Genomic DNA, 14,466 nt, shown 5'->3' with positions numbered 1-14,466 from the left:
AGTGACGTAGTGCGATCTCGACATGGCGGGAGGGATTGTCAATGAAAAGCCGCCGGCGAGAGGCGCAAAGTCGCTCCTGACTCGTCGGCCCGAATGCCAGTCATAGGGCACTAAGCATGAACAGCATTATGGTTTTGTACAATCGATTGGAAATAAATAAGGATTTTATTGGAATTATCTTTATCAACTAGTTTCGTGCAACTGAGGCTGTCATTTCAATTACAGAGCAATGTTACATTGCAGACATGAGAAAAGTTATTTTTTCCTTTCCCACGTGTCTGAGCAAATCTTTTATGTCTCCCAATATTTGCTAAATAGAATAGACCCGTGAGAAATGGTAATTATGGATGCATTTCGTGTTATTTATCAAGGAAAATTAATATAGTTGTAGAATAGTTACGAATATGAATTTGACTTTTATGTTTCGATGAGATCTCCAGAAATATTCCTCAGATCTTAGGCGCCGAATGGCCTTTTTCTAATAGTTTATGATTTTTTTTAAAACACAATTTAATAAAGGAATTCCGAAAGCATTTCATTAAGTTTTTGCAATCGGGAATCTCGACACGATGTGTTAATGAAAGTTTCCAGTTCAGAATGGGTTGATAGCACGAGGAAGTGTACCATGTGCCCAGTGGATTTTAAAGAATGCATTTGATATGAAGGTCTCACGCCCGTAGATATTTAACAGCGCAAATATTTGCAACAATGTCCCTTTAGCAGGTTGCTCACATAGTGTGATAGTCTAAATGGAAAAAAAACCGAATAGTATAAGTTCGACAGTGAAAATTATTTAAAGTGTTTCACTGTCAGGACTTATAAATTATAGAGCTGTAATTAAATTAATCTGATTATTAGGCGCGAGGAAAAGAAACACCTTATAACATTCCTCCCCCTCAACCAACAAAATAAATTGTGTTAGATGCTAAAATTATTGCTTATGCTTTTATTAGATAATATAAAAAGTGAAAGTGCAATTTTATTACTATCTTACTGAGGTTGAAGAATATCTTGCAACCCATTTATTGCAGTACTTCATATATTTTTGCAAGGTTTTATCTTTAGAAAATACAGTTACTGCCTTCATGGCTATCTGTTATGATCGATTCTAGATGTTGATCATGCTCTTATTAAATAAATAGCTCATGCCAACTTGATGTTTTCAATCCCAAGTTCAGTTTTCTTGGCAGGCCATAAAATCCTGGCCTGTATTATTCCATGTTTATTCCTTCTATCCATGAATTCAGAACCCTTTATGGCCTTGTCCCTAACTTGGAAACAAACTAAGATTTTGGTGCAGCTCTAATTTTGTGCATCCACAATTTTCATAGCTTCTTTTATGTATATGCCCAAACCTAATCTTTAGAAATCCCCCACCTTCACCAACCACAACAAAACCTTATTGTTTCTCTCCCTCTCCCTGTTCTGTAATTTGCTTCTTAAAATGTACTTCTTTTGGTCACCTAATCTAATATTGCTTTAATTTGTCTCCATAATATGTTAATCAAATTATTAAAAATGCAAAAATGCAACACACTTGCTCGGGGCACATCTAGGAGTGGAAAAAACAAAAGACAGAATTCTGCAGAGGTTCTTTTGGCCAGGCATCCACAAATAAGTTGAAAATTATTGCCGTAGTTGTCCAGAATGCCAGCTCACTGCCCCCCGGCCCTCATTTAGGAATCCCCTTATCCCACTACCAATCATTGAAGTCCCCTTTGAAAGGATTGGGTTAGATATTATGGGCCCCCTACCCAAAAGTGCTCGGGGGCATCAGTATATTCTGGTCCTGGTAGACTATGCTACCCGTTATCCCAAGGCTGTACCCCTCAGAAAGGCTACAGCCCAGCATATCTCAAAGGAACTGTTCCTCCTGTGCAGTAGAGTAGGGATTCCAAAAGAAATATTAACAGATCAGGGGACCCCTTTCATGTCTCGTGTCACCAAGGGCCTGTGCTCCCTCCAAAGGATCAAGCACCTCAGAACATCAGTATACCACCCTCAAACTGACGGTCTGGTAGAGAGGTTCAACAAGACCCTTAAAGCCATGCTAAGGAAGTCAATTGAAAGAGATGGGCGCAACTGGGACCAGCTCCTTCTGTACCTGATGTTTGCAGTTAGGGAGGTGCCCCAAGCTTCTACAGGCTTCTCACCCTTTGAGCTCCTATACTGTCACAAACCCAGGGGGCTTCTTGACCTAGCTAAAGAATCATGGGAGAAACGGCCTTGTCCTCACCGCACTGTTATTGAGCATGTGGAGGCCATGAAAGACAGGGTGGCTACTATCTATCCTATTGTCAGAGAACATATGGAAAAAGCTCAAAGGGAACAGCAAGCATCCTACAACCGCCCTGCACAGCCCCGAGAGTTCCAGCCAGGCGACCGGGTTCTGGTTCTGGTGCCCACTGTTGAGTGTAAATTTTTAGCCACTTGGCAGGGGCCATACGAAATCATCGAAAAGGTGGGAGAGGTAAACTACAAGGCAAAGCAACCGGGAAGGAGAAAACCAGAATAGACTTACCACGTGAACCTGTTGAAAAAATGGCACCTGGCAGAGGTTCTATTAAGTTGTTTACCCCCAAAAGAGTCAGGAGCACCACCAAGAGATGACATAAAGGTGGGCCCAGAGTTGTCACCCCAGCAACGTCAAGAGTGCATGGAGCTGGTTGACCGTAACCAAGATGTGTTCTCGGCCAAGCCGGCACTACACATCTCGCGGTACATGAAATTCGCACTAAGCCCGGAAAGGTAGTCCATCAGCGGCCCTATAGAGTTCCAGAAGCCCATAAGGAAACAATTAGAGAGGAAATTAAAAAGATGCTTGAACTAGGAGTTATTGAAGAATCCCATAGTGCCTGGGCAAGCCCAATTGTACTGGTCCCCAAACCTGATACGTCGACTCGTTTCTGCAATGACTTTAGAAAACTAAATGAAGTGTCCGAGTTCGACGCTTACCCCATGCCCCTGGTAGATGAACTAATAGACCGTCTGGGAATGGCTCGCTTCATCACAACCCTTGACCTCACGAAGGGGTACTGGCAAGTTCCGCTTTCCCTAGAATCCCGAGAGAAAACAGCCTTTGCAACAAGTGAAGGACTTTTCCAGTACACCAAGTTACCATTTGGTCTACACGGAGCGCCTGCCACCTTCCAGCGGCTGATGGACCGGGTCCTGCGGCCCCACAAAGAATATGCTGCAGCCTATTTAGATGACATAGTGATACATAGCACAGATTGGGAAAGTCATTTGCCCCGAGTACAGAAGGTACTGGATGCTCTTCGTGTAGCAGGTCTCACAGCCAATCCCCGCAAGTGCAGGCTAGCCTATAGTGAAACAGAGTACCTTGGTTACACAATAAGGCGTGGCCTTGTTAAACCTCAAGATGCTAAACTAAGGGCCATCCAAGATTGGCCACGACCTGTATCAAAGAGACAAGTAAAATCCTTTATAGGTCTTGCAAACTACTATAGACGCTTTGTTCCCAACTTCTCTGATCTAATTGCCCCCCTAACAGATCTGACAACTAAAAGACAGTCCCGAATGGTGAAATGGTCACAGGAAGCAGAGGAGGCTTTCACCAGCCTGAAGAAGGCCTTGTGTTCCCACCCAGTTCTGGCCGTCCCAGACTTCAACAAGGAGTTTGTTGTTCAGGTAGATGCCTCAGAGGTGAGTCTTGGGGCGGTACTCTCTCAGATACAGAAGGGTGAGGAGCACCCAATCCTCTACAGTAGCAGAAAGCTTTTGGTCCATGAGAAAAGATGCTCTACACCGGAGAAAGAATGTCTGGCAGTTAAGTGGGCCCTGGAAACCCTTCGCTATTACCTTATTGGGTGCAAATTCACTCTACTCACAGACCATGCTCCTTCGCAGTGGATGTCAAGAAATAAAGAAACGAACAGTCGGGTAACAAGATGGTTTCTCAGCTTCCAGGCTTTTAACTTCTCGGTTGTCCACAGGGCAGGTCGGAAACATGGGAATGCAGATGCCCTTTCCCGAAGAGACGTCCTGTGGGCCTCCTTCCCCAGTCCGGAGGCCTCAAGTCAGGGGAGGGGGAAATGTGATATCATGAGAGGTAGAGTCATAGAGGGGAGATACATTTCCTCCCGGTGGATGCAACAGGGACTACAAACCATCATGGCTGCCAGCAAAAGACTACAAAACCCATAGTCAGCAGGGCTGCCTACCCTGCTGACACTGATTGCTGCTGACACTGATTGCTGCTGACACTGATTGCTGCTGACACTGATTGTTGCTGACACTGATTGCTGCTGACACTGATTGCTGCTGACACTGATTGCTGCTGACACTGATTGCTGCTGACACTGATTGCTGCCCAGCTGAACCAGATGAGCTGATTGCCTCAGTGAGAGAGCTAAAAGGGAAGGGAAGCAGTGTATTTAAAAAGAGAGACAACGATTGGAGCAGACGGGGCGAGAAAAGCAGTGTTTGAGTTATATTTTGTAAGAAGGCAGCAAGCTACAGTTTTGATTTAACTACCTGTTTTGATTTTGTGTACCTGTCTGCAAACAATTAAGTTTACCTGTTTTTGGAAAAGACTAAATATATGGAATTTAAGTTTGAAAACAAGAATTTTTCTGTCTTCATTTCAGGCACCCACACCTCCCAACCTTCAAAAGAAAAGCTCCCAACCTCTCAAGACATCACAAAGCCTAATAACCAACCCTTCTACATTTACATCCAACTTGCATATATACTGCCAACAGAGGTCCCAGCACAGATCCCTGCAGTACTCCACTGGTCACATACCTTCAGCCAGAATAGCACCCTTCTCCACAACATTCGGTCTACTATGAGTAAGCCAGTTCTGAATCCAAATGAACAAGTCACTGTCGAGCCCATAGATCTTAATCTTCTGAATCACCCTACCATGAGAGACTTTATCAAATGCTTTGCTAAACACCATGTGGACAACATCCACTATCCTCCCCTCATCAATCACCTTCATCACCTCCTAAAAAAACTAAATCAAGTTTGTCAAACATAGCTTGCTGTGGATAAAGCCATGCTGACTGTCCCTAATTATCCCATTCTCTTCCAGATGGAGTAAATCCTATCCCGAAGAATCCTCTCCAATAATTTCCCCACTACTGAAGCGAGGCTCACCAGCCTATAATTTCCTCGATGATCTCCTGATCTCTATTCTTAAACTAAGGAACAACATGGGCTACTCTCCAATCCTCTAGGATCTTGCCTGCAGCTGGATACAATTTATTTCGTCAAGGCCTCTATAACCTCTTGCCTCTCACAATAACCTGGAATAGATCATGATAGGCCCTGGAAATTTATCCACCTTAATGCTCTTCAAGCGCCCAAATATCACCTCCTTGATTTCAAACTGCCTTAGCACATTGGTATTCCTGACAATGATCTCACTGTCCCCGTTGTCCTTTTCCTTGGTGAATACAGATGCAAAGTATTTGTTTAGTACCTCGTCTATGAAGCATAAATTCCCTCCTTATTCTTAAGCAGTCCTACCTTCTCCCTGATTGCCCTCTTGTTTTTAATGTAAGTATTAAAAGCCTTTCATTTTCTTTAATCAGACTCCCCAATCACATTTTCTGGCCCATTTTGGCCATTCTAATTGCCTGCTTGAATTATATTCCTCAAAGGCCCTGTTTGTTTTCATCTTGCTAAACCTTACATATTCATCTTTCTTTTTGACCAATGTTGCAACCTCTTTGGTCATCTGAGAATCCGTTATCTTGCCATCCTTATCCTCTTCCTTACTTGGAAAGATATTCATAGCAGGGGAAAGTAAAATAAGAGAATAAATTGACCAAGTCATTAAACCCAATTGTAAATGTTTCATTTAACTCTAAAATGGAAGAACAGTGAAAAGAAATATAGGTAACTTACAGGCAGAAACAGGAGAAAATAAATTGGGGAATAAATGAAAGGTAAAGACGTTAAATCAATATTGTGCTTCCAACTACATGATTAAAAGTTTAAAAAAATTGAAACAGTGCACAGCAAACATCTGGTGAGAATGAGAAAACAACTTGGGTTGTTTTTTTCTGGAACATCAGTGGTTTTCGGAATGGCAGGCAGTGACCAGTGGGGTACCGCAAGGTTCGGTGCTGGGGCCCCAGCTATTTACGATATACATTAATGACTTAGATGAAGGGATTAAAAGTACCATTAGCAAATTTGCAGATGATACTAAGCTGGGGGGTAGTGTGAATTGTGAGGAAGATGCAATAAGGCTGCAGGGTGACTTGGACAGGTTGTGTGAGTGGGCGGATACATGGCAGATGCAGTTTAATGTAGATAAGTGTGAGGTTATTCACTTTGAAAGTAAGAATAGAAAGGCAGATTATTATCTGAATGGTGTCAAGTTAGGAAGAGGGGATGTTCAACGAGATCTGGGTGTCCTAGTGCATCAGTCACTGAAAGGAAGCATGCAGGTACAGCAGGCAGTGAAGAAAGCCAATGGAATGTTGGCCTTCATAACAAGAGGAGTTGAGTATAGGAGCAAAGAGGTCCTTCTACAGTTGTACCGGGCCCTGGTGAGACCGCACCTGGAGTACTGTGTGCAGTTTTGGTCTCCAAATTTGAGGAAGGATATTCTTGCTATTGAGGGCGTGCAGCGTAGGTTCACTAGGTTAATTCCCAGAATGGCGGGACTGTCGTATGTTGAAAGGCTGGAGCAATTAGGCTTGTATACACTGGAATTTAGAAAGATGAGGGGGGATCTTATTGAAACATATAAGATAATTAGGGGATTGGACACATTAGAGGCAGGAAACATGTTCCCAATGTTGGGGGAGTCCAGAACAAGGTGCCACAGTTTAAAAATAAGGGGTAGGCCATTTAGAACGGAGATGAGGAAGAACCTTTTCAGTCAGAGAGTGGTGAAGGTGTGGAATTCTCTGCCTCAGAAGGCAGTGGAGGCCAGTTCGTTGGATGCTTTCAAGAGAGAGCTGGATAGAGCTCTTAAGGATAGCGGAGTGAGGGGGTATGGGGTGAAGGCAGGAACGGGGTACTGATTGAGAGTGATCAGCCATGATCGCATTGAATGGCGGTGCTGGCTCGAAGGGCTGAATGGCCTACTCCTGCGTCTATTGTCTATTAAAACGAGATCTGATAGAAGTTTATAAAATTATGATAGGAATAGATTATATAGACAGTCAGAACTATTTTTCCCAAGGTGGAAATGTCAAATTCTAGACGGCATAACGTTAAAGTCAGAGGGAGAAAATTTAAAGGAGATGTGGAATCAGGGATTTAAAGGACATGGATAGTAGGTGCCTAGAAAGTGCTGCCAGGAGTGGTGGTGGAAGCAGATAAAATAGTGACATTTAAGAAGCTTTTAGATAGCACTTGCCTGTGCAGAGAATGGAGGGGTACGGATCACATGCAGATAGAAGGAATTAGTTGAATTTGGCATTATATCTGACATAGACATCGGTGACCAAAGTGCCTGTTCCTGCGTTATACAGTTCTACGATTCTTTATATAAAAATTAGCATTAGTAAAGAAATAAGACAAGGAGAAATGAATGAAAACAAAAATCCAAAAAGGAACTTGGAACCATTGCTCTTCATGTTAGAATTTTAAGATAATTGGTGGAAGAGTTAGAAGAAAGATGAAGAACTATTCTTTCACTCAGAAAGTAGAAGAGATAAGGAACTCACAGAAAATCAAGGAAGATGCACCTGCTGAAATCTGAAATGAAACAGAAAGTGCTGGAAAAAAACTTAGCTGGGCAGGCCACATCTTTGCAAGGAGAAATAGATGGAGGAAAAACTTTTACCTTTGATGGAAATCATTGTCTGAAAGGTTGGTAGAGGCAGAAACTCTTGTTTTATACATCTTGATTAAATTTCCTTCAAGCTACTCTACTAATACAAAGACCTTTCTCACCCTGGTAATTCCGTCTTCTCACTGCTCCTGTCGACACAGAAGCTTTAAAACATGCACCACAAGACTCAGGATCAACTTCTTTTCCTCTGTTATCAGGCTTCTGAATGGTTCTCCCATAAGCTAAGTTACAGCCCCATTTCTCCAACCTATCTCATTGCGGAATTTGGACTTGGTCTCTGGAACCATTGCACTAGTTTTAAGATGAGAGGGGCAAGATTTAATATGAACCTAAGAGACAACGTTTTATCTCAAAGAGTGATGGATATATAGAACAAGCTATTGGAAGAGATAATTGAGGCAGGTACTTTAAAAGCATTTAAAAGACACTTGGACAGGCACATGGATAAGAAAGTTTAGGGGAGTTTGGGCAGGTGGGACTAGTGTAGATGGGACATCGTGGTAGGCAGGACGAGTTGGGCTGAAGAACCTGCTTAGCTGTGTCTGTCTCAATTACTACAACTCTGTTCTGCACTCTGTGTCTTTCTCTGTCTTATTTGAGTTGGCTTGATTGTATCCAGATATACTATTGTCTGATTTGATTGAGTTGCATGCAAAACCAAGCTTTTCACTGTACCTCAGTATACATGACAGTATTAAACCTTAATCTAATTGTGTAGGAAGGAACTGCAGATGTTGGTTTTAACCAAAGATAGACACAAAAAGCTAGAGTAACTCAGCGGGTCAGACAGCACCTCTTGAGAAAAGGAATAGGTGATGTTTTGGGTCGAGGCCCTTCTTCAGACTGAGAGTCAGGGGAAAATGAAGCAAACAGAAACATAGAAACATAGAAAATAGGTGCAGGAGTAGGCCATTCGGCCCTTCGAGCCTGCACCGCCATTCAATATGATCATGGCTGATCATCCAGCTCAGTAGCCTGTACCTGCCTTCTCTCCATACCCCCTGATCCCTTTAGCAAAAAGGGCCACATCTAACTCCCTCTTAAATATAGCCAATGAACTGGCCTCAACTACCTTCTGTGGCAGAGAATTCCACAGACTCACCACTCTCTGTGTGAAGAAATGTTTTCTCATCTCGGTCCTAAAAGACTTCCCCCTTATCCTTAAGCTGTGACCCCTGGTTCTGGACTCCCCCAACATCGGGAACAATCTTCCCGCATCTAGCCTCTCCAACCCCTTAAGAATTTTATATATTTCTATGAGATATAGACGGTGATATAGAGAGATATAGAACAAATTAATGAAAGATATGCAAAAAGGTGAACAATGCTCAACCTAATTGTGATCCATTAATGAGTGATTTGTTAATCACTTCAATGCATCTTCAATCATTATAAATTTGACCTGGTAAGCAATGAATTTATAACACTGAATATATTGTCATTTTTTGGGTTGTGTAGTGTGGTGGGAGCAACTTAGTCTATGGAGTGCTCATCCATGCTGCCTTTCACCATAGGTGTACTGTTCTGTCTTTCCTCTCGGGTGCCTATTTCAATGTATATAGCAAGGATTTCTTGCCAAAACTGTTTCCTAAGTGGCACAATATCTTGCAAAGAGGATGTGCCATTATAATCCTCTTTTTCTTAACTGACGCCTGCCTAGACTTACATCATAAACAAAAGTGCCTTATGTGCTATCACCTCATTTCCATGGGACATACCCCTTTTAGATATTAAGAACACATTAAATAGCTTTCCCTAAATTCCCACACACCAAATTATCCTACTCTGCCTGATTCAAATGGCTAGAAATTACACTTATTTATGAATGTCTAATGTGGTATTCACCAATCACTTCCTCTGAACACACTTCCACTTTATCACAAACATTGTCATTCTCAAAAATCCCTTCAAGAAATGTTTGCAATGTCTTCATAAGACATTCCATCCATGGTCATGGTGCTAATAGAATTACCAACGTTTCAAATGTCTTTAGTGGATAAATTGCAGCCACAACATGTAACTTTATGTACAATGAAATATAAGTTGAAAATTCTTACTCTGCTTCTATTGGACCTTGGTGAGAATTCACCTTGGGTATAGTTTACAGATTTGGTTGCCTTACTAATTCCTTGTCAATGATGTTTATCGATGAAACATACGTATTTTTGCTGTCCAAGTCTTCCAAGGAAGACTGGAGAGCCAGCAAGATCACATCCACTGTCATCTGTTGTGGCAAAAGGCAAATTTAAGTCGGTCTAGATCCATATTAAGGCAGGAGTTGATATGCCTCATAACTAACCTGTCAAAGCACTTCATCACTAAGTCTGCGGACCTTTCACCGTCCGGTGCGGCCTGGAATAGGCCGCGGGATTTTCTCTGCCCGGCGGGGGCTTCAATGTCGGGAGCCACGACCGCCCCGACGTGGCAACTTCAACAGCCTGACCGCGGGAGAAGATGGCAGGGGAAGAGAAAAGACATTCTGGCCTTCCATCACAGTGAGGAGGTGACTGGAGGAGACTCACTGTGATGGATGTTTCTTTTTGTTTGGCGTTGGTTTATGATTGTGTGTGTTATTGCTTATTTTTATTGCTTATTTTTATTGCTCTTATTGTTGGACTGTGGGTAATCTTTCATTTCACTGCACATTTATGTGTATGTGACAAATAAATTGACTATTGACTATTGGCCATTGAATGGTAGTCAGTGAGTCTGGTCACAATGCTCTTTTTGGGCATTATGTGTATCCCACTCCCACCAGTTGACTGAGTTAATTTCATTGAACCATGAACCAGCATAGTAGCGTAGACACAGGAAATATGTCAAGTGAAGAGAGTCAAGAGTGTTTAATTGTCATATGTACTGAAATGGAACAATTAAATTCTTACTTGCATCTGTAAACATGCTCGATAATTAACAAAAAATTAAACGAGAAAAAGTTCAACAAATGAAAACCCTCAATATTAGTGCAATACAAAACAAAAGCCTGAAGACCCTAGTCCAACCAAGACAGTTCGTAGTTCGAGTTCGTAGTTCGAGTTCATAGTTCGTAGTTTAGTAACGAGCTATCTAGAATTATGGGTCACTATATCAGACCATGGATTGAGCATTTATGGTAGAAATAGGGAGAAATTTCTTAATTCAAAGGATCTTGAACATTTTTAATTCTGTGTCCCAGACGATTATGCATCTGAATGAATTTCTTGGGGACTCGGCAATGTTAATGCAATTGACTGGCAAAACTAGGTAGCTGGGCTCTTGTTCACTTTTGTTTGCTGAAGTTATATAACCTCAATAATCAGTTACAAATCATTCAAACAAGTAATTCTATTTGTGTGGTTCATTGTAAAATGAATACAGAGTAAATTGCTGGAGTTATTTTAAGATATTCATCATTATGGCTATATGGTTTATTTTTAGGACAGTGAATAGCATGGGTTCAGAAGAAAATTCTGTAATCCATGCAGTCCTTTTTTTAAGGATTCATTTCCAGCCAAATGAAGTACAATGCAAATAATAATTGACTGAAACTTTTTGACATTCTGTACAATTGGAACCTGAAATCAATCTCACAAGACAAAAGGAATGTTGCATTCTGCTGAACATAGTCATTATTTTAACTATAGATAAGGTATGTAATTTATTACATTGAAACATTGGATGAAAATCTTCCAATCTGAAATTCAATGAAAAAAATAGAAAGTCAATTCAAATTGTCAATGACTGTTATCCTTCAAGAAATGTGGCGGCACAGTGGCACAGTGGCACAGCGGTAGAGTTGCTGCCTTACAGCGCCAGAGACCCGGGTTTGATCCTGACTATGGGTGCCATCTGTACGGAGTTTGTACGTTCTCTCCGTGAGCTGCGTGGGTTTTCTCCGGGTGCTCCGGTTTCCCTCCACACTCCAAAGATGTACAGGTTGTTGGTTAATTGGCTTCAGTAAAATTGTAAGTTGTCCCAAGTGGGTGTAGGATAGTGCTAGTGTATGGGGGTGTCGCTGGTCGGCATGGACTCGGTGGGCCGAATGGCCTGTTTCCACACTGTATTTCTAAACTAAACTAACCTAAAATCTGCGACCAATCAGAGTTTAGTTGGAAGTTGAAATTATTTATTTTCCCTCAGTATCAAATTCCACAGATAGCAAATGAACACATACCTGATTAATGTTTCAATGTGATATTAACAGGATTGGTAGGTAAGAATTTCATTGTTCTACCTGGGACATATGACAATAAAATACTCTTGACTCTTGACTTGACTCTTGATTGGTTTGAATGTGAACTTTGCCGATGGTGTCCACTGAATCACTGTCTACAATGACATCTACAGTAATCAGGGTGTTGTCCTTCAGTGGCAAACCCAGCTCTGCTTCACAATCACTTCCCTGACCCCTTCACTTTCTCCAATTTGTCATATTTCCCTGACCCCTTCACTTTCTCCAATTTGCCACATTGCTTGTCCACCATCTACCTTTAAATGAGCAGAAAAGACCAAAAAGATTGTCGTTATTTGCGACCAAAGAATGTATTGCTGAGCCACAGATTCCACATTCTTTGCTTTTGTATGAGTTTGAACCAGATCACACACACACACACTCAGACACACACACACCCACACAGTATTCAATCAGAGCCAGAGATCTGTACCTTTTGTATCTGACGTGCAACCACATCATCTCTAAAACTGCATAAATCCCACTCCATTCTATGTTTTTGTCACCTCTGGACATGACATTTTCAATGTGTTCTAAACCTGAACTCATCCAAAACTCCACTACCAAACTGCACCAAAGTGCCAGCTGGTGCGGATTGGCTCCTGGTTACACTGAGTTTGAAACTACTTCTAAATTATTCAGCATCAACTGATCTTTTATGATTGCCATTTAAATTATTTGGCTCAGGAAATTCCACTAAGAGCATTTTCTAGGACAACTACTGACATTATTTGAAAATAATGTTAAAAATTTGAAATACACACTATTCCTGGGTTATGAACTGGTTCATAACTGGTTGATTTTGTCTATTTTGAAAATACATGAAATCACTTGCTGTGGTATTCATACCTCCCGAGTATTGTAATGAGTGGTATGAAAAGCACATAAAATTGGTCAGAAAAAGCAACTAAAAGTGGAGAGACAGAGGAAACCAGTTCTGCCGTTTATAAGAATTAATGTATATACGTACATCAGTCTTTGAATTTAATAATATTATGGAAGCATGTTTGTAGTTGCAGTTGTCCATAAATCAAGTGTTTGTAACCTGGGGAACAACCTTACTATCTGATGGTTCATTCATCTTGATTCCTCATCCGATTGAATTTAGTTTTGTGTTTATATATGGGGAGGTGCTCCGTTGAGGTTAGATACGAGATATGTTGAAATTATCTTGGACCAACATTGTCACAGAGAGTCATCAAGTCACAGAGCATGGAAACAGGCCCTTCAGCCCATGCTGATCAAGATGGCCCATCTAAGCTAGTCCCCTTGCCCATGTTTAGCCCATATGCCTCGAAACCTTTCCTATCCATGTAATGACAATGATTTTTAAATGCTGATCTGGTAACAAATAGAACTGCTCCATCCTAAGGGAGTCTGCACTGCCCAACATTTTAAGTAGCTGGTGCATCCTGCATCCTGGGCTACTCACACTGGTGGGATGTTCAACAACAACAGCTGAGCATAGATACAGAGAGAGCCAGGCATCTATTGGAATTGTTTTGGAAGGTAATCTTCTGAAGGTACAGCTTTGTGGCTTGCACCCGTCTTGGGACATGCTCACCACCAGAGGTGGGCACTGCACCATTTCTTGCTGCACACTGCATATCCTTTCTGATCAGAGTCACAAACTATTCCCTGAGATAGAAAAGCAAGGAGATTCAGATTTGATGGCCGTAATGTGGATCCCGAAGAGTAGCAGGAGCCAAAGCAACAGGAGGGAAGCGGCAACCTTTGGGGGTGTCACCTTGCCCAGCATCCACAGCCTCATTTTCCAGGTGGACTGAGGAGCAGCCATTGATCAGATGGGATATAAGGGACTCCATCGAGAGAAATGATTTTTGTAGGGACCCAGCAAAATAAAATTCACCAGTACAAAGCAAGTGATTACTCTCTAATCCTCACTGCCAATACCGCACATTAGTAGTGAGAGCTCATTGGTGTACAGCAGGAACTGGGGTCCAATTTCATAACTCACTGAAAGTTCCAATACACTAAATAAAGTCCTAAAGAAAGAATATGGTATGCTTGCCTTCATTGGTTAGGACATTGAGTATTAGAGTCAGGAAGATGCAGCTTAATAGGACTTCCGTCAGGTCACATTTAGAGTATCATGTGCTGCTCTGGTTGCCCCCATTACAGGAAGGATGTAAAGGCTTTCAAAAAGGTGCCAAGGCTGACCAGAATGATGCCTAGATAAACTTGGATTGGTTTCGCTGGAGCGTTGGAGATTGCGGGGAAACCTGGTAGAAGTACATAAAATTATGAGAGGCATAGATAGGGTGGACAGTCAGATCCTTTTCGCTAGGATGGAAAAATATTAGAGAACATAGCTTTAAGGTGAGAGAGGCAAAGTTTAAAGGAGATGTGCTGGACAAGTTTTGTGCACAAAGGTTGGTGAATGCCTGGAACTCTACGGGGAGTGGTGGTTGAGGTAGATACGATAGTGGTATTTAAGACTTTTATACAGGCA

At 41.8% G+C, this 14,466-nt stretch overlaps 1 long non-coding RNA gene across 1 annotated transcript in view; it reads left to right on the top strand.

Annotated features, from left to right (window-relative positions):
* LOC144600155 (uncharacterized) overlaps positions 1 to 14,466 on the top strand; it is a 96,566-nt gene that overhangs the window by 834 nt on the left and 81,266 nt on the right. The gene's annotated exons all lie outside the window — the stretch shown is intronic.

This window comes from Rhinoraja longicauda, chromosome 14 (assembly GCF_053455715.1).
Source record: "Rhinoraja longicauda isolate Sanriku21f chromosome 14, sRhiLon1.1, whole genome shotgun sequence".
NCBI lineage: Eukaryota > Metazoa > Chordata > Chondrichthyes > Rajiformes > Arhynchobatidae > Rhinoraja > Rhinoraja longicauda.
Note: the sequence above shows the minus strand (reverse complement) of the source record. Positions and strands in the feature narration are given on the sequence as shown.